The sequence below is a fragment of the Protopterus annectens genome, chromosome 9.part0 (genome assembly GCF_019279795.1).
Source record: "Protopterus annectens isolate FY-2018-M chromosome 9.part0, PAN1.0, whole genome shotgun sequence".
NCBI classification, from domain to species: domain Eukaryota; kingdom Metazoa; phylum Chordata; order Ceratodontiformes; family Protopteridae; genus Protopterus; species Protopterus annectens.
The window spans coordinates 1,865,539,118-1,865,562,268 of record NC_056743.1 but is presented as its reverse complement, the minus strand read 5'-3'; the positions used below and the strand labels follow the sequence as shown (position 1 = coordinate 1,865,562,268).

The 23,151-nt window shown below is 38.8% G+C and overlaps 1 pseudogene; it reads right to left on the bottom strand.

Annotated features, from left to right (window-relative positions):
- LOC122810811 overlaps nucleotides 1-23,151 on the bottom strand; it is a 349,950-nt pseudogene that overhangs the window by 286,177 nt on the left and 40,622 nt on the right.

Genomic DNA, 23,151 nt, shown 5'->3' with positions numbered 1-23,151 from the left:
TAGATGGGTCGCTCAATGTGTAGCACAGCTGGTAACATTACATGCAGGGTAAGGGTGGTCCAAAGATACTGTGCAAACACACAATGCTTAAAACTGTTCAATGTGCAGGACATGAAAATGATTGTGTAATAACATGCAAATAAGAAATTCCCAGGAAAGAGACTAACATGACAGACTGAGTTAGAGATGTATAATTGGTGAAGTTATGATAACCTTGCTCACCCAGACTGAATGTTGTGGTTAATGGAATACATGACAGAAGCCATGTTAGGCATAGCAGCAGCAGTGGCTCAATAGCCTGTACTGGTAGCCCCTGTCAGAGCTAATGTTGGTGATGCTCTGGTCATGGCTGCTCATATCACCTAAGGCACTTAAGGTAGCAACTGACATACTAGCACCTGAAAGAGCAGGAAATAATAAATTGACTTAGAACTGACAGGAAAATGCCCCTGAAAATTGATCCAGAAGTTAGGGATCTGGTGACCTATGCACCCAATGAATTGCCCTTTGATCACCACATATGTATTATTGTAAGAAAATGCTTTTTCATTGCACAGCTTACTTTTAAAGGTATGGTGTCCAGACCTGGAGATGTGATCATTCCACTGTATTTTGCAATATTTTTAGACTAGACAAAATAATATGACACAATAACAACGGGCTGCAACAATGCAGTGTGAAGTAGAATCATGGGAGATGAATGTAGTAGTTATGTATTCTGTGAGATTGTTGAGTTTCCAGGATCACATTCTCCATTTAGTGTGTCCCCTGTTTGTGCTAATGATAAAGTCAGTCTGTGCTCTTTCTACCTCTTATCCAATGTGGTTTTGCTGATGACTCATATAAAATGTTGCCAGGCCATGTAATGTCTGGCAAAACCAGAGTGCAGCAGCATGTGTCATATTTTGTGCTGCTTATGTTATGACTCATAGCTATAGACCAGATGCCACCACTTTGTTAGGATTGCAATTTATTGGACCAGTGTTGGTTTGCCATTGGTGATATACACTGTGCCAATTAGCTGCACCTGTAATGTATGTGTCCCACAGTGAGGATGTGGTTGAACTACAGGACTATACAGGGCCACCCACAAGAGACTTCTCATGACAAAAGCCTAACAAATATCTTCATCCATGACCATGGATGCCAGACCAACTGACAGAAAGTAACACCACTGCTGCGTCTACAGCTCTGTTTCCTGTGATGTGGGAGTACCTAATACATGTGCACCTCATGTTATGACCCTCCCCACAGCCATTAAAACCTCAGCTTCACAGGAGTGTAGTGATAACACATGACATGGAAGCACTGACACACATAACCTCCTGCAGCAATGATCACAGTACTTGTATTGTTTCATTGTGCCAAAAGTACATGTCAATGTCTAGGTGGCAATAATATTCTTGCATTCCACAGACTAAAATTACAATCTTGAAAGTGCTGTGTATAGCAGCTGTTTGCACCTGGATAACTGACCTGCATATCTGCTGGTTAATTCTAAGTGCAGCATGCCCATCGGAGCCAGTAAGGAAGTCATAGCAACACTAGGATCCTTGGTATCTCTCACACATGACAGGCAAACCCATAGTAAAGAAATTGCATATCAGTGCCTGCATCAGGTGAAGACATAGAAAGAACCTTTCTAGAACTCTCTGCTACAGGTCATGTTCCATTGAGCCCATACACTCAGTGTGAAAAACTGAAAGACTGCCAGCCCAGCCAGATAGAATCTTGTAAATAATCCTATGTGATTTGTAAATATTAATATAATCCATATGTTGTTTTTACAAAAGTAAAAGAGAAGTATATGTTATGATTAAACTATATGTTGTACTGAGCTTCAAAAATTTAACCACTGTGCACTCTGCTGGAAGAAAGCTGATAAGTCAAGGACTGTATGACTGTTTGATCTCAAACTCGTAGACGTGATGTCTGGACTAGCAAATTATTTCTATTGTTTGGAGACCAGAGTTAATTGCTAGATTTTACATGTATAATGTCTTTTATTGCTGTGGCTTTCTGCAGGCGCACATTACAAAAAGAAATGTAAATTCTGAGTTTCTATTAGCCTGGGAAGCTAAATTAGAACTGTTAAAAATGATGTAATCTAAAATGAGTCAGCAGTGATGCATTATCAATTTAAGATTTTCTCAGAGAGAGACAGAATCAGAGCGTTTTGGATTTTGTCTGAACCTGAACACATCTACTCACCAGTACTCTTTGCCTTTGCTCTGTATGTATGTAAGTTATTTAGAACACTGTTTCTCTTAGAATTAGATAGAAAATAGTAAGATTAGACTAGCTGTTTTCTATATGTATGTCAGACTATTCTACAGTATTATTTTAAGCATTTTCCTGTGATGCCTAAAATCTTGACTAGCACTATGTTAAATTGAGGAGATGCGTCTTGCATGGGGCTGGAGCCATAGAGCCAGGGGGAGCGGGAGCTCCCCCCCACCCACTTTTACAGCTGCAAGACCTTTTGGGAAAATGTAATGAAGTGGAGTTTTCCCTCTAACATGGATTCCCATGGGAAAGTTAAACTTATGTTCTCTTACTGCTCTGTGTTACAGGGGTTATGCTGCCGCTGTTCCATTGGTGTTGCCAGAGTCATGCCGGTAAGGAGAGTTTTGTTCTTTTATTTGCAGGAGCTATGCTGCTTCCGCACGTGTGTAAAATGCTCCAGATGGTTATACCTGGTGGTTAGTGTTACTCAGGCTCAAACAAACCCCTGAATTCTCTACCAATACCACCACTTGTGATTCAGGGAGTTGAGTCCATAGCTCTACACTGTCCAGATTTTCTCAGAATATTTGCCTCATTCTTTTGATTTGTTCCTCTTAAAATTTGTATTTTTTTGGCAAATCAGTGAGAACTGAATTCACTAAATAATGATAGCTCTTTACGTTTCAGTTTTCCTATCTTTCAGGAAACACATGGTAACACAAAACACTTTATTTTAGCAGCTTTCTAAGATTAAAAAAGCAACATTTAAAATGTGTCCCTTGTTTTGGATCCCCAAATAAATTTTGCTTTGTCCAGATTTCTTGTGCTGCGAAGTTGAGCGATTTAGTTGATCGTCAAGTGGATTTTACAAGGAGATGAGAGCTTCAGGGGAAGAGAAGTATAATGTTACTTATGCTAAGTTGTTTGCATTGTTTGTAGCACAACAGTTAGTATACTTGCTTTTGATGCAGAAGACTGTGTGTACTACTCCCACAGTATGCAGATGGATCGCTGATACTGTACTGTGTTGTACTTTAACTAGAGTGGATGCTGCAGTCCTATGAATGCTCTCCTTTGGAGGAGTTACTTAGTAATTATGAAGCCATTATAAGTTTGCCATCCATTCCCCACTGTAAAATTACTAGCTTATCATTTTTAATGTAGCATAGGCAATTTATTCTTCAAGGGCAACAAGAACTTTATTTGCAGATGAAACAATGAAATACAAAGTTGTTTGTTAGCAGCAACCTCTTAATTTGTTACAGATCCCTTTAATGTGGAGTTATTTAGATGACTTCCTTCTGCCAAGATTTTGCATATTTACTGATATTGGTGGATTGTAATAACAAACGTTTGAGTGGCCTTTTATGGTTGAAACTTTCTGAAATGGGTAGTTTTGTCATTATTGGTTCATACATTTTGTTACATTGCTCACTAGAAGACTGTTCCAAACTACAAATTTAAAACACATTCTAACAAGTGGTGCTGTATTATACAAGGAATACAATTTAATACAATCAGGTTAATACAATCAGGAAGGTGAATCAAAGAATGTATACATGTATGCTTGCTCACAGGATAAAGGAGACCAAAATAGGGAAAGAGACCAGGCGCCAATGGTGTCTCCCAGGGTTTGCTGCTGAGAGTTTTTCTGTTTGGCATAAACATCTCAAAAGTAAAAGGAAATACCAAAGGGCTTTGGTTGACTAAGTCTGAGATGACTGCAAGCTAGGAACAGTTATTGAATCTCCAAATGACTTAACCATCATGCAGGAAGGTTTGTCCCAAATAATAACTGGTGCCAGAATCATGAATTTGAACTAAACTCCAAGAATTACATTATTGTATCCTTTGGGAAGTTGTCTACTCCAGTGAACTGCCAAATTGACAATGCCCCTAAGAACTTCCTCAGCTGTTTGGCATTTGAGAGCTTGTATGTACAGTGACCTACCTTTTGACCAACATGTGCCCACAGACATAAGAAAGTCTTTCTATATTCCACAGCTTATAAACAAATTGATTTTGACTAGATCTAGAGATGTTATTGCCCCCCTTTACAAAGCCCTCATTAGGTCAATCATTTTGTATAATGCCCACTTTGGCATTTATCTGTCCAGACCCATGCAACAATTGGAATATCCACAGAGATACCTAACTAAAAGGATACAAGTCCAAAACAGTAGGTCTGGCATGGACCACCTCAATTACTTATCACTATACTCAGTATCCTACAGAGTGCTTACAGGTGACATGTCTGGCATGCAAGGCATCCCCTAACCTAATACAGATGGACCTTTTCACAAGCTACAGGAATTCATTATCCACACCACTACATGCCAATTAGTATGTGATGTGGCTAACTCACCACTATCATGCAATTAATATTTGACGTGGATATCCCACCAGTGCCAACCAATTAATATGTGACACCCATGCACTGGCCCAGTAATCAAGGAGCCTTAATCCTCACCACTAGCACCAGTGAGGGACATGCACATTGGGAAGGGTAACAATTACACACACAGTAAAGTACAATTTCCCTTAAGAGCACACAGAGATCACAGTCAGTCTGGGGCTGGTTTCTCCCTTTTTCTCCAGATCCCCAATAAGACCCCCCACTGGCACAACTATAGGGTACAGACCTCAGCCTAGTGGTCAAGCTAAAACCTTCAGCACCCTCTCTGTCCAATCAGTGCTTCATGTCCCTGCCCAAGTAGCTGACACATACACACTTTGAGATACGAGTTATATACAAACACACAGACACTCCTGGGGGAAGGATGGCACAGGTTCTCCAGCTATGCCCCCTTTTCTGCCTAGGCTATAAGGTAGACATCATTGCCACAACCACTAATATCAGCTACTAATAAGGCCCTTACCAAAGGGTGTCCGATCTTACTTTGCAATATTAGTATTATCCACTTAGCAAGCATGATGAACAGCAAGGCTTATTGGAGAGGCTTGGACAGTATCAGTATATACATACAATGTACTCTACAGCTTAAATTATCTCTATACAAAACAGCCACAGTTGAAAGGTTTAAAAATATTTAATGATAAATAATAAAAACCCAAAACAAATCTCCTCAATTCACCAAAGTGCTAGTCAAGAGTTCAGACATCACAGGAAAATGCTTAAAATAATACTGTAGAATAGTCTGACATACATATAAAAAACAGCTAGTCTAATCTTACTATTTTCTATCTAATTCTAAGAGAAACAGTGTTCTAAATAACTTATATACATACAGAGCAAAGGCAGAGTACTGGTGGGTACATGCGTTCAGGTTCAGACAAAATCTAAAATGCTCTGATTCTCTCTCTCTGAGAAAGCTGTAAATTCTTAAATTGATAGTACATCACTGCTGACTCATTTTAGGTTACATCATTCTTAACAGTTCTGATTTAGTTTCCCAGGCTTACAGAAACTCAAAATTTACATTTCTTTTTGTAATGTGCACCTGCAGGAAGCCACAGCAATAAATGACATTATACATGTAAAATCTAGCAATTAACTCTGGTCTCCAAACAATATAAATAATTTGCTAGTCCAGACATCATGTCTCCAAGTTTGAGATCAAACAGTCATACAATGCTTGACTTATCAGCTTTCTTCCAGCAGAGTGCACTGTGGTTGCATTTTTGAAGCTCAGTACAACATATAGTTTAATCATAACATATAGTTCTATTTTACATTTGTAAAACCAGCTTGTGGATTATATTAATACTTACAAACCACACAGAATTATTTACAACATTATATCTGGCTGGGCTGGCAGCCTTTCAGTTTTTCACACTCAGCAACAACATGGCTATTCAATCTAATAGTTCTAAGGATTCCTACTTAAGAAAAATCCTTTATGTATATTTTTTTTCATTCCATGCAATAATTTTGATAAGGTAGAAAAATTGCTTCCATAATCTAATTTTAAAAGGTTTTACTTTGTGGGTTATTTTTCATTTTAACTTTATTGTGTTTCATACTTGGATCTTTTGTAATGACTAATTAAGTTAATTTTTATGTGGTCACATGATTGATTTATTTAAGATTTTATTGTATTTAAAGGTAACAGGTTATATGCAACTTTGGTTTTGATGAAGTCCCAAAGTTAAAGGGAAAAAAATGCTTATCTTGATTTATTTCTTTGTTATTTTATCTCAAAGTAAAATTAAAGTCATTATCTTAAAATTCTCCCTTTGGAGCCAGACTTACAGATTTTTAAGGTGAATTGTCTGTGAACTGTGACTTAACTGCTGTGTATGTTAGCACAAACGGTCCCTTATGCACTAATTTGTATAAATTATTTGATGAGCATGAAGCATCCTTCTTGTTTTCCTGTCCAACCTATTCAACACCTTTTGCGACCAGTCAGTCACGCCAAAGTTATAAGTTAGGACAGGAAGAGCAAATTGGTTTATAGCTTGGACTTTGTTCCTAGATGTCAACACTGTTTTCAGTATTAGTTTAAGTCTTCTAAGATATTCCTTACTAAGTTTTATTTGCATTTGTTCATGTTTTATTGCTGATCCTTCAATTCCCAAATCTTTATACATTCCCTCTAGCTCAAGTTCTTTTATATCACATTCTTGTCCCAGACTGATGTTTTCTTGGTGTTGCAACTTTCCTGCTTTAAAGGTTGCTTTTGTACATTTATCAAGACCAAATGACATTCTTATATCATCTGAAAATGTTTTGATAACTTGCAGTTGTGCTTTCAGTTTCTCATCTGATGAACTACACAGTTTTAAATCATCTACAAAAAGAAGATGAGAAGTATTTTCACTTTGTTGTTTTCTGGTAGCCAAATTGTATCCATGACCTAACCTGTTAAGCAGACAGCGTAATGGGTTAAGGGCAAGACAAAAGATCAGTGGTGACATACAGTCACTCTGGAATATCCCCCTTTGAATTTTTATCCCTGGAACAATAATTTGTCCATTATCATGGCTTAATTGTAAAGTGGTTTGCCACTGTTTCATGATCATTGTAAAGTAATCAGTGTATGGTGTATCGTATACATTTTAAGCACTCTTTTATCCATGAATGTGGGATACTGTCAAATGCTTTTTTGTATTCTATCCATGCAATACTTAGATTTATCCCCCCTTTTACCATTCTCCATTATGACTTTACCAACAAATGATCCTTTGTTCCATATGTCTTTCTTTTATTACCCTTTTGTTCTATTGCCATGACTGAGTTTTCTTCAAAATGACTATAAACTCTGTCAGCATCAATTCCAATGTATAGTTTATACATTGTTGGAAGGCAAATTATTGGTCCATAGTTTGTAGGATAATTTGCAGGTTTGCGCTTAAGTAAGAGCATTGTTTTCCTGTTGTTAACCAGGCTGGTGTCTGTTCAGGGTGCACATATAAATAGTTCTGACTCATGGCTAAATCTACATGTAAAGATGTTAATACTTTTAGCCAGAAGTTAGGTACTGCATCCTGGCCTGGAATTTTCCAATTAGGAGCTTTTCTTAATTTTATTTCAATCTCTATGGCCATTGATTCATCCTGTTTCATATCATGTACATTTGAACTTCTTATTCTTTCTTTTACTTCTTATATCCATTTAGCATCTTTGTCATGTCCCACGGGATCGTCATAGATATTTCTCCAAAATGTATCTATTTCTTCTTTTTTGGTAGTCTTTCATTTCCTTTTGCTTTGTTTTCCAATTCTCTATAAAACTTTTTTGGGTCATCAATAACTTGCTTATTTTGTACTTTTATTTTATATTTATCTGCATTTCTTCTAAGTTTTTCTGCCTGTGCTGATATCTTTAGTTTATTATTTGTAAGACTGCAAGCTAGATCCTGATCTTTTATAATACTGCATGTTGCTTTTACCATGTCTGTCTTTCTAAGTATTTTTTTATCTGTTCCCTCTTCTATACTCTTCTAACAATGTCACTTCTTGTCTTAATGGCTTTATAGTTTTCTCTGTTCAATACTTCCATTATGGCATTCAATGTCTCCCCTTCATTTACCTTACTGCTCTGTGGTCTTGTGGTAAGACTTTTTCTGTTATTAATTTAGCTGCACAGTAATATATCCTATTTACTTCTGTTATATCACATGAATCTCTATAGACAGTCATAATTACTGTGTCATTTGTTTTATCAAACTTCTAACTTTTTGTTTTTTACTGACCTTTTGTAGTCTATTTCTTTCATTGATCTTAAGATGTCTGCCCATCGCTATTAAATCAAGCAACTCTTTTCTTAGATCATTTCTTTCTAAACTAAGGGCACATTCTTTGTTCTCCATTTCCTGTGGGTATTCAATAGAAAGTTCCAGAGCATCTTCCTGTGCCACATTCTCTTCAGTTTCATACTGTGTCATCCATTGCTCATTCATATGGGAACTCACTGGCCTGTCACTCCACAACATTGACTGTGCCAGAATTGCCACAGTTTCCTGTTCCCTCCCTTGCTGTCCAGCTCTAACTCAACATTTGTACTGGTTTCCTGTGGAAGGCTCCAAAGTATCTTCATATGGCAACTGATCAGATGCTTCCTAGCCCACCAGTTTCTCCATAATTTGGCTGTCGATTTGCTGCAATGTTATCCGAGTTAAATTGTCTTCACTAAATCCTTCACTTTGCCAGTAATCCATAACCTCAGTTGTTATTTGTTTTGACTTCTCCATTACAAATCATCTTTTCTACTTTTCCTCTTTGTTTTCTTGTGTGTGTGTGTGTGTGTGTGTGTGTGTGTGTGTGTGTGTGTGTGTGTGTTGTAAAATTTTCCATTTCTGGATGCCTTTGCCTATATTTCTCTTCAAATATATTTGGTGCTGCTCTTTTTCTATTGATTAGTCTTACTTTTTCTTTTGTATAAATATTGCACCATATTACATTACGTTTTCTTCCCCATGTCCATATTTCTTCTTCAGATGTCTCTTGCTCCTCCTGTGTCTCCCCTACTTTGGTGATTCATTGTTCCATCATACTGTGATATAACCTGTGTTAGAATTTTAACACTGAATCCCTCACTTTGCAAATATTCCATAACATCAGCTTCCATTTTTTTTAATTCTACTTGACTAATTTTTCTTCTGTGTTCCCTCTTTGTGATCTTGTTTTTTTATTGTGAAAGTTTCTATATCTGAATACCTTTACCCATAATTCTCTTTGAATGTCTTTAGACATGCCTTTTTTGTGTTTATTAATTTGGCTTTCTCCTTTACATAAATATTGTACCATATCACATCTCTCTTTCTTTCTCATGTCCATATTCCTTTTTCCTACCTTTCAATAGTCTCTAGATTTCTTTCTTTATATTTTCACACTTTCTCAGTCACTTCTTTTTCTGAACAGCCCAAGGTGCCTTGGTTTATACAGCATTTTCCATGGATCTGCTGTATTAATAAACACAAATTTGCATTTGGAGCTTCTAACAGTTTTTCTTGTGGAAGTATTTTTCTTTTCTCTAATTTATCTCTTTATCTTTTTGTATACCTTCTGTCTGGAAATTCTGGGCTTCTTGCATAATAGTAACAATACTCAATTTCTTTCTTATCCTCAGCAGTCCACTCTATCCCACTCTATCATCTGTATGGCTCTTTTCTTTCCTATCAGTTTTTTTGTGATTTTAGTGGACTGTTACTTTCTTCTACAAGAGGGGGCTATCCTCACTCTGGGCCTGGCCCCATTGGATTGAATGTTTCCATGTCTCGAGGATTCTACGCTGTCTTTTTTTCCAATCCTGGCATCAATGCACCTACTAGGATTGGGTGCTTTTTTATCCTGGGTCTTATGCACCCAGCTATCTTTTTTATTTTTAACCTACTTATGTCCATGGTATATGCTATATAAATGCACTCTATATATCAGTGTCATCTTGGTGAGATTTTGTGAAAAACAGGGTCTCCCTTGTGAAGGTACTCACCAAGACATGAGGATGAATTAAGTTCCAGCACTACTACTCTTTACTTGCTGATTTATCATCTCTCCATTTGGACCCGAAATCTTTTTCCCTTTTTTCAATTTCTCCAAGTCCTTTGAGTTTCTAATACAATGATGGGAATGGACCTCATTCCTAAGTCAAAGTATGATTAAAGTTCATGAAATTAGTATTGTTTCAGTCTTTGATGTCCACCAGAAGTGCTCTTTGCAGCACCTGCAATGTGCCCAGTAATGACTCCTTCTGCAGTTCGTGTGGAGTTACACGTATTGGTAACATAGCCAAATACGACTGTAAATTCATTTTTTATAAGACCCATTGCTCCTACTACTGGAACTGCCTGGGTATCTTTCTTTCACATTGCTCTCATTTCTACCTGCAGATCCTGATATTTTATGACTTTGTGTCTCTCTGTACGCAAGACACTGCAGTCACCGGGTGTGGCAATTTCAATGATCAATGCTATTGTTGTCTTCTTTTCTTGGACCACTATATCTGGTTTACTAGCATCTGTCTTTTGGACTGTTGGTAATGGGTGATCCCATTTGAGATAAACTTCATAATTCTCTATGATACTTTGTAGCTCATGTTTTCAGTGTTTTTCAGCCACTTCAAAACCATAATGTTTGCACAATCTGCAGTGCAACAGTCACTCCACATTATTATGCCTTTCAGTAAACAGTCCTTCTGCCATTAGTGTCTTACAGCCAGCAACAAGGTGTGTGACTGTTTCCAATTCAGTTTTACAAAACCTACATTTTTCTGTTTCTCCCACATGTTCAATGGAATTTGTAAACCAGCGTGTACGTAGCCCACTATCTTGGGCTGCCAATATTAACCTTTCATTTTTGGTTTGATTTCGCCTCTCCTTAACCATTCCTGCATTAATTCCTGAACAACATGAGGTTCTTCCAGAAGTTTTCTATACTTGCAACTATATTTATGTTTTTTCCACATTTCTTGCCTTCTCATTTGGTTCTTCACCTTATATTCTTTCTTTTGTTTTTTGGCACATTCAGTTGCTGCCTGTTTTTTATCTACTTCTGGTTTGATTTCCATTCCTGCTTGACATCGATATGCTTCTGCTAAAGTAACAGAAAACTCATCTTAGATTTATTCTCCTCATGTGGCATAGTAAATTAACTTTAAAAGGGCTATCTTCTGTGACCTACTATACAGAGGCACAGACAACTAATCTAAAAGGGTGGCGAAAGCCAAACACACTCTGGCTAGGCTTATAAATACCCTAGGGCAGATAGCCTAGTATCAACCTATGAACCTATGTTTCAAAACTTTCACTACATTTGGATCTTGTGAGGTCAGTAGATATGTGGGGAGTCCCACAATTGCAGATCTATACATGTAATCAGTTTCAAGGAGGCCTATCCCTCCTTCAGAACAGGGAATATATAATCTTGGTATACACTGATTTTTATAGATCATTTGGTGAGCATGAAGCATCCTTCTTGTTTTCCTATCTAATCTATCCAACACTTTTTTGGGCCAGTCAATCATTCCAAAACTGTAAGTTAGGACAGGAAGAATAAAATTGATTTATAGCTTGGATCTTGTTCCTAGATGTCAATGCTCTTCTCAGGATTAATTTAAGTCTTCTAAAGTATTCCTTACTGAGTTTTATTTGCATTTGCTCATGTTTTATTGTTGATCCTTCATCAGTTCTCAAGTATTTATACACTCCCTCTTGTTCAAGTTCTTTTCTATCACAGTCTTGTCCCAAACTGATGTTTTCCTGGTGCTGCAGTTTTCCTGCTTTAAATGTTGCTTTTGCACATTTATCAAGACAAAATAACATTCTAAAATCTTCTGAAAAAATGTTGGCAACCTGTAGCTGTGCTGTCAGTTCCTCAACTGATGAGCTATACAGTTTTCAATCATCGGCAAAGAGAAGATGAGAAGTCATTAGACTGCTGTTTTGTAGGAGCCAGATTATAACCATGACTTAAGCTGTTAAGTAAACAGCTTAATGGGTTAATAACAAGGCAAAATAGCAATGGGGGCAGAGAGTCACCCTGGAATATCCTGCTTTGAATTTTTATCCCTGGGATATAATCTATCCTTTATCATGCCTTAATTGCAAATTAGTCTTCCATTGTTTCATGGTTACTGTAATGTAGTCAGTCAGTGTAGGGTGTATCTTATACATTTTAAGCCCTCTTTTATCCATGAATGTGAGATACTATGTGTTGCCTCCCATATGTAGGGCCAGATGTGACAGGTAAGGTGAGATGACAATACAATCCTCAGCTGCTGTTGGGTGGTGTATGCAATCGTCATCTGTTTTAGGATTTCAGAAAGGATGTGAAGACCTGTGGTGACATGGCAGCAGGCGCAGAGTTTGGTGGCTGCTGAAGTGCATCACCAGCTGGACATCCACATCGGCAACATGGAATGCACTGGACATCCACATTGGCAACATGGGTTATAGTCTGTACTGGTCTGAAGATTGCTGTCAAGGCTGTGCCCATTTATTGCTGGGATACAATAGGAAAAACAGGCTCCTGCCATTGGCCACCCACTTGTGGGATGCTTGGGAATTTTGTCTTCTGGTATAGTCTAGCAACCTACCATGCAGGTAGCCCTCCTATCATTTTCCTGAAATTATCCATCCATTTCATGTCATTGCTCTTACCTTGCCCACCCCACTCAGTCACTAGCTGTCTTTTCTCTGACTGTAATCATTCACTGTTCACCCTCCCTTTTGAATGCTCACCACCCCTAACAGCCTGTGCTGGTGTTCTGTGTTTTTCTGTACCTGCTAGCTGCCTTTCCCTTCTATTCTCCTCAAGGTCACCCCTTACTACCCTTTCCTTCTATCCTTTTTATGAAAGGAGGACCTATTTCATTAAAACTGTGCCACATCTTTCTTCCACCCCTGCTTCTTATTGCTCACACTTGTGCTTTTCCCTCTGATTGATGTACATTTATTTTCTACTTTCCTATCTATCAGTTTTCCTCCACAATTAGATGATGCACACATTTAGCACTTCACAGTGCACAGTCATGTGACTGCTCCTGTACAGTGCTGTGCTGTTCTATGCTGCATTGTTATGTCATTCTGCATCCATGTGACTGCTCCTGTACAGTGCTGTGCTGTTCTATGCTGCATTGTTATGTCATTCTGCATCCATGTGACTGCTCCTGTACAGTGCTGTGCTGTTCTATGATGCATTGTTATGTATTTCTGCATCCATGTGACTGCTCTTGTACAGTGCTATGCTGTTCTATGCTGCATTGTTATGTATTTCTGCATCCATGTGACTGCTCCTGTACAGTGCTGTGCTGTTCTATGCTGCATTGTTATGTATTTCTGCATCCATGTGACTGCTCCTGTACAGTGCTGTGCTGTTCTATGCTGCGTTGTTATGTATTTCTGCTGTGGTTCAGTGCTGGCTGCCATGCCATTGCAATCTGACATGTACTGTATTGGAAGTCGTGGAATGGTTTATTATTGATGTAATTGTTTTCTTTGAATGCTACTACCTGCTAATGTTGCCCATCTACTTTGTTTTATGGCTTTACAACTGGTATGCTGGTGCTAAACTCTACCTGTTGCATGCAGTGAGCCCCCTTGTTGAAAGGCACAATGCACACTTGTGTGAATCCTAGTCATTATTTTACTGTTGTTGATCATAAAAGAAAGGCCACTGTTTCTCCACTGCATTTACCTGGCCACCAGTTAATACTTTACAATTTTATATACTTCAAAAACATGCATAATTAAACTGATATGTATGGTAATCAAAGTGCTAGAGGTTTTGTTCAACCACAGGAGATGAAGTGAGTATTTTGAAGTAAGGTTAATGCAAAATGAAGGGAAAATATTATCCATTAACAGTATTTTTCCAACATATTGTTTACCCATTTCACTTGTATAATGGTATATTATTTCTTCTGTTGCTCCATGTCTGTTCAGTGATGAAAGCACATCATGTACAATGTCTTCTTCAACCTCCCTAAGGAATCTTGTTATTTCATTTTGCCGGCCTTCCTTCTGCAGTGTAGAATTTGAATCTCTGAATCTCACACTGTCTCGTAGATTGTTAATAATGTTCTGTAAAACAAATAAATTAAAAGTATACATGAACACATTATTATAGCAATAGATACACTCATTTTATAATAAATGCAGATGTGGTATCTTATATGTAACATGATTCATCTTTATCACTGTTTACCTCACTTTGCAAAATTTTATTACTCCACCACAAATTTTAGGGATATTGAACACACACCATATCATCTTTTTTAATACAAACTTGTGGACAGGAGTAGTGGCAAGTTAGAGAAATACTGAATGGTAACACTGAATGCATATAACTCTGCTGGACTTTAAAATGGAAGTGTATCACACTTCTGTTTTAGTTCACTGGTCTGTTCATTCTGTCTCAGAAATGTAGGGTTAGGGGGTTCAGTAATGATTTCCATTCACTCCTTCTGTGGAGTTTATATATTGTGTTTTGTGCGTTACTTTCTGGAAACTCTAGCTGCTTCCCAGAAACACATTACTTGGTCATCTGCACTAAAAGCATCTACTGCAGTTAGTTTTGCAGTTGTAGCACAACAGATTGTGTTCTGACTATATCACTTAACCAGTTACTAAATGTTAAAATTGCAGTGATATGAACATTTTACTTTGTGGAACTCTGAAGCAACACCTGACAACAAGGCAGCCATCTCCCCCTGCCAGGGAACAATAAAATAATATACACCTGCTGAAGGGGTACAGAGAATGGCACACAAAATCCACAGTATGAGAACCTACTCCAACTGCAGTTGTATAAATTCCTAAAACTATAATGAAGCACCTCAAGTGTAATATTTTTCATGAGTGCTGACCAGTGATAAGCATGCTGACAAAATGATGTCACCTCCAAGCATGGCAGCCAGCAATGACAGACACATTTAAATGAGCATCTCTGGTTCCTGTACCAGACTGGATGTCCTGCCTTTTTGTCAGTGGCTGCTTAGGATACACATAAAAGAAAGCACAGCCTCAAATCTTTTTTTTTTTTTTTTTTTGAGGAAGATGTGACTTTTATTCCTGAGTAATAACAACAAAAATGTTTGACTATGTGTAAGACAGGAAGATTGATCCCAAGGCATGGCTACTCTATCGTAGACTGATAACAGTGGCGGATTTAGGCTTTGGCACAGGGGCGCATGCCTCCCCCTTTTTAAACTCATTGTATAGCTTGGCTAGGACATTGGAAAGCATATGCTACATAAATCGTAGTGTACAGGGACGTTGGGAGGCATACGCACTGTCAGTACAACATTTTTAGAAGAGGGGTTAGCTTTTTAAAAAAAACAAAAAAAAAAAAAACGTACATACATATTTGGTGTTGGCTCCTTTAAGGAGGATACCAGCCAGTTGGAAGTGAGCTCACTGCATGTCCAGCTGGCTGAGAGCGGGAAATGTGCAGTAATGAGCGAGCGAGTGAAAGAAAATGACAGTCGCAAATGGATTATCGCTGCGAGCAGGAAATGTCATTGGTAGTTGGACTTGAATCACTTGATCAGGTAAGAGAGTGTGTGAAATGTACTTGGTAGTTGGACTTGATCAGGTAAGAGAGTGTGTGGATTATCGCTGCGAGCGGGAAATGTAGTTGGACTTGATCAGGTAACAGAGTGTGTGTGTGTGTGTGTGTGTGTGTGTGTGTGGGGGGGGGGGATGTAGCTGGTAGTTGGACTTGATCAGGTAAGACTACCACCTGTCCACTTTGTGAGGGGCAGTCCCTCTTTGGGCAATTGTGCCCTGCAAAAAAATTGAAAAAATGGCAAATGTCCTGAGATTTTAGGACAACAATATTTCCTATATTTTATGTAATAGTTGCATAAAACAGTTATTCTGTATCTGAAATACCTAAATGTTATAAGAAACAGAATAAGCAACTAAAATGCTAGAAGAATAAGCCTTTATTTAGGCAAAAAAAATGAAGTTCTGTCCTTTGTACTGGTCGTGGGTATGTTTCACCGTGCAAAATCTGACGTTTGTACCAAAAATGTCCCACTTTGGGCATTTGAAAAGGTGGCAACCCTAAGTAAGAGTGTGTGTGTGTATAATGTAGTTGGTCTTGATCAGGTAAGTGTGTGTGTGAAATATAATTGGTCTTGATCAGGTAAGTGTGTGTGTGAAATGTAGTTGGTCTTGATCAGGGAAGTGTGTGTGTGAAATGTAGTTGGTCCTGATCAGGTAAGTGTGTGTGTGAAATATAGTTGGTCTTGATCAGGTAAGTGTGTGTGTGAAATGTAGTTGGTCTTGATCAGAATAGTTGTGAGCTATGGTGAGAAGTGAGAACTGAAGTTGTATTTCCCCCATTATTGTTTTTGTTGTTTGTCCAGGTTTTTGTGCTAAGGTGTGAAGTGAGAACTGAATTTGTATTCCCTCATTATTGGCTTTGTTTGTCCAGGTTTTTTTGTGCTAAGAGGTTGAGAGCTATCTAAATGGTAGCCATTAAGTTTGTCTTCCTATTTTTCAAACTGCTGATTTAGCATATTGGTATGTTGCACTGAGTGTGGTGCATGTGGTTCTGGGTTCAAGACATGCATGGTGATAACACAGCATTTTATTCTAGCAACTTTCCAAAATTATACAAGCAATGTTTAAAATGTGTCCCTGGTTTTTGGGCTTTTGCCCCCCCCCCAATAAATGTTGGCTTTTTCCAGATTTCGTGTGCTGCAAAGTTCAGAGATATAGCTGAGTGTCGACATTTTACAAGGAGCTGAGTACTGCAGGGGAACTAAAGTTTAGTGCTGCTTATGCTGAGTTTGCTTGTACTGTTAATATCACAACAGGTAGTAAACTTGCTTTTGATGCAGAAGGCTGTGGGTTCTTCTCCCACAATAGGTAGATGCATTGCTGATATTGTACTGTGTTGTAAAGGGGGGGTGGATGCCATAGTCCGTTTTGGAGAGGATATCTAGTAGTAACTATGAACATGTTATCAGTTTGCCATCCATTCCCTATTGCAATATTACTAGCATCTCATTGTTTTTATTGCAACATAGGCAATTTATTCCTCAAGGGCAACAGGCACTTTATTTGTAGATGAAACCATGAAATATAAAGGTGTTTGCTAGCAGCAGCCTCTTCATTAGTTACAGATTTCTTTAATGTGGAATTATGTAGATGGCTTTTACTAGTTCAGAGATTGAGCATATTTACTGATACTGGTGGACTGTAGAAGTGTGAGTAGACTTTTATGATGGAAATGTTATGAATTGGGCTGTTTGTCATTATTGGTGCATGCATTTTGTTTCATTGTTTACTGGAAAAATGTTCAACACAATAAATTTAAAACATTGTCTAACAACTATACTGTATTGTACAAGGAATAGAATTTAATACAATCAGGAAGGTGTATCAAAGAGCAAGTGTATGTTTCATGTGCAATGGGCCTATGATTTGAAAACAGCTCAGAGTTAATCTTTATCCGCCACTGGCAAAATATATTTTCTTTGAATGTGGGTTTCAATGCTGTTTCAATGAATGTGAGTTTCAAGGGCAGAGAAGTTTTAATGCTAAGTCTAGTTTCATTGTGAGACTGCATTGCTTTGTTTAGCAGATATTTATTGGTGTTTGTGCTGTAAAATGCAAAATAAAACTTTTCTGGAAAATCATTTAGGAATGAAGTCACTAAATAATGACCAACGTTAAGTTTCGGACATCATAATCTTCAGAAAAATGCATGCTAAAGCAAGACCTGATATTCTATCAACTGTCTTAAGTTTATACAAGATCAATTTTTAGTACTGATTGTATGTTCCCCCAATATATTTGGCCTTGTCCAGATTTCCTGCATTAAGAGGTTGAGAGTTATGTGCAAATAAATCACTTTATAGAATTAGGAATATCCAAACCTCTGAAGTGTCCCCAATTTTGGCTCAAAATGTTGCTCTCCCCCTAATAATCTCTCCGCAAAATAGCAATTTTGGAAGAAAATGTGGAGGGTTTACTTTTATAAATAACTGTAATGATCAGAGTTATACATTACTTTTATTTCAGAAATGCATGTCGATTCTCTAAATTTGTCAGCTGTTCAAGTTAAAACTGAGATCAAATTAAAGTGGTGTCCATTCTTTGACAGGTTCCTAGCTGTATTGTCTGGCAATCCTCTACCCCAACTACCATGCTGCATTTTTCAAAGAACTGACTTTCAGGTTAATTTTCAATTCAAGGAACCGAGTTTGAGTGAATTTATATTATATTACTGAAGAGGCATTACAGCGAATGCCTCTTCATCGACACTTAAGAGCGAACTGTGAATTACAAGAATGGCCATAGCTTGGCTTGGGAGGGGGTAGCAGTTTGAGAGCTGTGAGTACAAATTTGAAAATCCTAGCTATACCCCTGGTAGTGTACACACTGACAAGCCAGGGGTAGCAAATGTAAAAAAAAAATCTTTAAAAATGTCCTAAAAGTCTTCCTCTACCGAACAATAAGCTTTTCGTGCTCACAGCCAGCCAAGACAGTTATGCGTTTTTGAGAAAGGTGGGGGGTTGGGAGATGACTGGACTAATCCATCCAGATGATGTAATTGTTATTGGCTGCAGCTGTATTTGGTGGGCTGCTTAATTTCTGTTAAATACAGCTGCAGTCAATCTCTTGTTATTGGTGCTGCCTGCCTAATTCTAACTTTTGGAGTTCACAGTAGATGGTCTGAGTAAAGAGCCGAGCAACTCAAATTCTTTGTGGTCCTGTAGTTTGTGTGGATTTCTCTGTTGCTTGTGTGCTAAATCGACTATGCTTTTGGATTCTCTGATCAGGTGTGTGCAGCACTGTACAAGACAGTCTCCTGAAATTTGGTTGGGTGTACCATAGGGTATTAAGATGCACAGCCAAGAACTTCAGAACAGCTTGTTTCATTTTTTTTTAAGACCAGACAGGCCTTACGATAATGAGCCACACATATGGTCATTTTTCTGCACACTTCTTTCTGCTCCTTTCCCTTACAGCAAGCAGCCAACCCACAAAAGTTAGCCTGTGGCCCAACTGAGATCGTGTTGATCCAGAATCACCACTCTGCAGTACAGAGAGAGGACAGCTGCAAGATATATCATTTTTTTTACTGCTACAAAAAAAAAAAAAAAAAACGCAAGGTAAGTGGCAAATTTTGAGTGTATCTGTGTATTAAGTAAACAATCTTTTTTTTGTGCAAGTGTTAAGTAAATGGGTGTGGTTCTGTGTTCTCTAGTCTGTTTATTACAGATGACTTGGAAATAGTTAAGACAGTTACATATGGGGCATGCATGTCTGCAGAAGAACTTCATTAAAGTGATGTTTTGGGCACAGCAAAGCTGATAATTACAAAACTAAGCTTATAAGATTGGTGATTGGGAGACATAACTGAATGGTTAATATTTTAATATAGCACGCAGTGATTGAAACTGTAGATACGTTTTAGGACTAGGGTATATATGGTATGGTAAATGGATCATTCCAGGTTTGTTTTACTAATCATATCAACCAGCTGGTTAGTGATAGCTATAGAACAATAGTATAAAAATGCTTATAAAGTCTAGGAAATTGGAAATGAAGTCATTGTTTTTAGTTACATTAGACCCAAACTTGAGTATGGAATAACTATATGGAAACCATATAAGAAAATCATGAGTGAACTGTAAAGACCCCAGCGGAAATATACCACGAGCATCAATGGAAGTGAAAATTTAAGTTACTGTGAAAGACTAAAATATCTTAACAGGGTCTCAGATATTTAAGAGCTGATCTTATTCAGGTATATAGGGCATTTAGAGACTACCTCTGGGAATATTTAGGGTTATCAAAAAGTAGTAGTGAAACATCAGACAACCTATGTAGAAGATTCTGTAGGAATGAGAAATGCACTAATTGCTTCTCTAAGAGAGGAACTGATGCATGGAAGAGATTACCATATTACATTAAAGCAAGTACTAGTTTAGATATTTTTAAGAACAGTCTGGAACGTATTACGAGAACAACTGTTTTTGGTATATTGGCAGGTTAGAAGGGCATTATTGCCCACACTTGAAATATTTCTGTGTATGCAAAATCTAAAACGGGAGAATAAAGGCCCGGAAATCGGGGAAAGATTTAAATATCACTTTTTTAAACTTAGAAAGATGTTGGGATACGTGGATATGTGTTAGCATGCATTTTCACTGTTTAAGCGAAGTATTTTTTCAATGTTTAGGATTTTAAAGGCTCTTAGTGTACATATAGCCAGTCTGATGCCAACTCAAACTGTAGAGAGGGGGTTTATTTACATTTGACAACACATTAAAATCAGTGGCTTTCCAAGAAGTATTTGAATGCTGCAGATGTTCAAACCAACAAATTTATATAGGTTCATAGGTTCATAGGTTCATACTAGGCTATCTGCCCTAGGGAATTTATAAGCCTAGCCAGAATGTGTTTGGCTTTCGCCACCCATTTTAAATTTGTTTTGCTATGCCCTTTTTCGAGGTTAGTATACTGTGCCTCTGTCTAACAGTGACACAGAAGTGATACCCGGGGTAAACCTACGATCTCCCATCCACTCATCAAGATTCCTCTTGAAGAGAGTCAATGAGGGACTCTGCCTAACCTGGACTGGGATTTTATTCCAGAGTGAAGGGAGCCTCTGGGTTATGAATCTGTCCCTCCAGCATGCCCAATTTATTTCAGTGCTGAGGTTCAAGTCTCTCGGGCGTAGCTCGATGGGATTTGGATTTTCTGAGGTGCAGCATGTCCATTAATTCCGGGTTGGACATGGCTTTATACGTCAGGCACAGATCGCCTCTGAACAGGCGGTATGCCACTGAGTAAAGCTGGAGTTTCTTTAACCGGGCAGCATATGGCATCTGTTTGAGCCCTTTGATCCTCTTGGTGAGGTACTTTTGGGGTCTTTCCAGGTGCTGCAGGTGTCTGGTAAGGTACCTCCCAAAAGGGGCATTGTACTCAATTATGGGCCTGATGAGGGATGAGTAAAGAGGCACGATGACCTCCCCTGATCTAGATGTGAATCCCTTCATGATTAGGTGGGCTATATAAAATGTTTTTCTAACCACTTTGGCCACGTGGTTGTCAAATGAGAGATTGCTATCAACTTGGGTCCCCAGGTCCCTAATGACTTCTTCTGTACTTAATGGATTACCACCTATGTGGTAATTTGTGGGCACTTTGTTTTTGCCAAAGGGGATGACTATACACTTTTTGGCATTTAGCTTGAGGCCATGGCTCTGGCACCAGTTGTCTGTTTCTATGAGGCCCTTTTGGAGGATGCTTGTGTCGGCTGGAGAGTCGATTATGGCGCCCAGTTTGCAGTCATCTGTGAACTTGGTCAGCCACAGTCCTTCCGTGTTGGCCTGTACCTCCGAGAAATATATACCGAACAAGAGAGATCCCAGGACTGGACCTTGTGGGACACCACTTGTAACCGGTTTGGAGTCTGACATGGCTCCAGCAATTCTAACCATGTGGGTTCTGTCCTTGAGCCAGTTTGAAATCCATCTAGTGACATAAGGGTTTATATTTAAGTTGGTGAGCTTATCTATAATGCCCGAGTGGGGTATTGTATCGAAGGCTTTTGCGAGGTCCAGGTAGGCTGTGTGGACCACCTTCCCCTCGTCAATCGCCTTGGTGACTGTTTCAAAGAAATCAACCAGGTTTAAGAGGCAGGATCTGCCCTTAACAAAGCCGAACTGGGTAGGATCCAGTGTCTGTAGGTCCCCAATATCTTTATTTATGAGGTCCATGATGATCCTTTCCATAGCTTTGCAGACCAAGCTAGTCAGGCTTATGGGGCGATAGTTTCCAGGATCCGTTGAGGCACCACCTTTATGGAGAGGGACCACTGTTGCTGTACTTCACTCTTTGGGCACATATCCTGTAGTAAGGCTGAGATTGAACAGTAGTTTTATGTTTGGGTTTAGCTCTTCTTGGAGTTCATGTAGGACGCAGCCCAGGACACCGTCTGGTCCCATTGATGCTGTGTTTTTTGCTTTGGAGAGGGCGGCTCTTACCTGAGCATCTGAGATGTCAGGGGGGCAGCACTCTGCTGGGATAGATATTTGCCCTTTTGGTGGGGGGGGGGGGATTTGCACTGAACCTGTCAGCTAGGATGTTGGCAATGTCTGTGGGTTCAGTATATTTTTTGTCATTTTGGACTAATTCTGAGCATATCTGGGAATTACCACCCAGGTTCCTAACATAACTAAAGAAAGCCTTGCGATTATCCTTAGTGTCCTGTGCAATTTTTCTCTCGAAGCTGGCCTTAGACAATTTTATGAGTGCCCGTAGTTTTTTGCTAATACTGATCAGTGATGCCTTCCCCTTTTGGGATTTTGCTCTATCATTTAGTAGCTTCCTCCTTCTATTGTATAGTTTGTTTATGGCTGGGGTCCACCAGACAGGACGTCTGCCTTTGGAGGATCGGGTCTTGGTTTTATTTGGGATTGCATGATCCATGCATTCCTGAAGGTGTTCATAGAATGCGTTTATAAAGGATTCTGCAGTCTGGGCCATATTTTCCACACACCTGGGGGCTTTGAAGGATTCCACCTCGGTTTTGAGGAGTGTGAAATTTGCATTAGAGAAGTTTTTCACTGTGGTTTTCTGGGCAGGGGGGTGGGGTTGGGATGTGAATATCCAGTGAGATTAGTTTATGGTCTGATCTTACCAGTGAGGGATACACTTCTAGTCTGGAGCATAGAGTCCCCATGCTGGTGATGATCAGGTCCAGTATGTTTTCCCCTCTTGTGGGAATGGTTGTTCCATAGCATTGGAGTTTATAAATTCTAGGAACCTTTGGGCTAGGGTGTTGGAGCTAGAGTAATGCTCCCAGTCTATGTTTGGGTAATTGAAGTCGCCCAGTATAATGGTGTTTGGAGAGACCTTCATATTTTCCAGTATTCTCAGGAAGGCCAAGTGGTGCTCCTGTGTTTGGGAGGGTGGTCTGTAGCAGGCTATAAACTGGAAGGCAGTTTTACCCAGAGTTAGCTGCACATGGATAGTCTCTGATGCTTCGTGCTTT